This window comes from Hemibagrus wyckioides, linkage group LG06, assembly GCF_019097595.1.
Source record: "Hemibagrus wyckioides isolate EC202008001 linkage group LG06, SWU_Hwy_1.0, whole genome shotgun sequence".
In the NCBI taxonomy this organism is placed as follows: Eukaryota; Metazoa; Chordata; class Actinopteri; order Siluriformes; family Bagridae; genus Hemibagrus; species Hemibagrus wyckioides.
The window spans coordinates 16,522,982-16,525,475 of record NC_080715.1 but is presented as its reverse complement, the minus strand read 5'-3'; positions in this window follow the sequence as shown (position 1 = coordinate 16,525,475).

Sequence of the window (2,494 nt, the reverse complement as noted above, 5' to 3'; positions counted from 1 at the left end):
TCTCGCGTATAAGGCTTTCATTTTGTAATTAAAGGTATTTAAAATCAAAAGCAATTTTGTTGTTGTATTGATGCACTTGCTTAAAATGGTATTATTATTATTATTATTATTATTATTATTATTATTAGTTTTTAGTGAGAAAATAATGAACCTATTCCTAAAATGCCTGCAACTATTAGTCAGTTATCTACTGAACGTTATTTAATGTTTTCAACGAAAGCATGAAATAACGTGTTTACGTTTGTAAATATCACATCAATAATGCAGTTCTTTATATCCGTCAACGCAGTTTCCCAGTGGAATAAATCAATAGTTAATGCCCTGGAACAGGCATTTTACGCCCAAATGAAAATCTTGTTAAATAGTATTAATTATGACTTGGAGCACATCGCAGCCCCATGTGTCTTGTATCCGCGATTAGGGATTCGTGTCTTATCAAATATCTAATTAATCTCCGAGACATCATTTGTTCACCCGCTCTTTATCAGCGCTTTTCCGAGGGGGTTCGGTGACAATAGGGCTCTGAATATTTATTTTAATCGGTCGAATTAACTGCTTACATTTGCATGTCAAACGGAAAATGTCCATTTAAGGGGAGGCTATGGTATAAAGCAGCTTTTAGCCTTTATAAGCGCAGCACTTGATTGGTGTTATGGGAACAGTTTTTCCCCTTTTTTCTGTATGTCACTTTTGAGAAGGAAAATGGGAAAAGCCATATGCAAATGGTGATTTTTAAAACGCTCTTTTTTGGCGGTGCAGTCAAATGGTCGCTGGGTGTTATTTGAATATCAGTGGCCGCGTACTGAAAGGGTTCAAGGATGCTCTCTGACTCCTTTGTGTTTATCCAGTGCAGCGTCCGATCTGAAAGAAAGAAGCTGCGGTATAATTAGGCTGCGGCTCAGCCTGGGAACTGGTGAGGGCTGCACGTCTCAGCCAGGAAAAGCGCCTTGTGGGGAGGAAGTTAAATTGACCAGAAGGCAATAGACGAAAATTATTTTCATTTCCTATTGTAGGCTACGCTTGGTAGCTGGTCTTGGAAGCAATACTGAATAAAATACACAAAAATAGATCATTCCATTATCAGATAATTTGGCATTTTGCAGTAGGGTAGGAACAGCAATGGAGGAATAAAAAGTCTTAAATTTAGTTGACATCAAATTCTTATTCTTAAGTGTTGCGGCTCTATTAGCAACAGCAACAAAATTGTGGTCTTGTAAATTATACGACAAGGATTTATTTTTATTTTATTTTAACAAACACCAGGTGCCTGAATGAAAATTTCGGCCTTTTAAAATGTAATGTCAAGCAGCCTATTGCGATTTTATTGCGGACACTCCAAAATGTGTGCTGCGGAAATGAGCGCTGTTTGGGCGTGAAGGCATTCATAAGCACACTTTACAATTATATGGTCTCATTAAGATTTACAAACGGGAGAGTATAGCCGGACAAGAATGAATCATTGAGAGGTGGCGGCTCGCCCGCGGTCCTGGACAGAGAGCGCCGTCACTCAGCGCTTTGTTCCGCTTTGGCGGAATGCGCTCTTGCTGGGAGAGAGGCAAAAAGTCAAGCTTTGTTTGCGCACCACAATAAAGACAGATCAAAGAGCCGCGGTCTGTGCGGGATACAAGCAGGATGAGCACCATATCACTGATCAAGGAGCTCACACCGCTGTCCTCACCAGTCCAGGGTCAAAAGAAGCTGTCCATCATCAGCGAGTATCTTCACAAAATAATAACAACTATTATAATAATAATCATAATAATAATAATAGCAGCCCGTTTTTCCTCCCCATGAGATTTCCGCACTAGTTCATCCATGTATTAATTGTGTTAAGCATATAATTCTTTCAGAAACTTTGAGCAAAAATAAACCTTTATCTGTCAGTGCCATTTCTGGGTTTATTTCAACGCAGGTAAATATTCTTGAAAAATAAGTTCACTGGGTCATAGGCTGCCTTGCTGATTTGAACAGGAACATATTTTCAGGAAAGGCATTTGCACTTGAGGGCTCTGATGCTGCTTTAAGGAGCTCTAGTGTGCGTTGTCTGATTAAAGTGGAAGAACAATTGTGAATATTGGCCAACTGTATAGAACAACTTCAGAAGATAAAGGTAAAAATGATTATATGGTAAAATGCGGAAAGCTTAGCCTTGTAGAGAGTATTTTTCTGAACAACACTGATGACAAGTGCACATCATCGTATTGAGAAGCTCTCAGCGCTCCACATTTCCTCCCCAGGCCAGAGGAAAGCGGAGCTGATTTCAAGCGCTGCTCACCTCAGTCCACAACATGAAGGTCAGGAGAAAGTCCAAAACACCTGGAGCTAATTTCATCACAGTCCACTGGAGCAGCTTATTAAATATTAAATATATTACTTTCTTTTTAGAATTTTTTTTAAATAATATATATATATATATAAAATAGTGTGGACAAAATGTTATTTTCAGCTACTTGTTGAAACTTCCCAAAGGAAAATATACAAAATATGAAACATA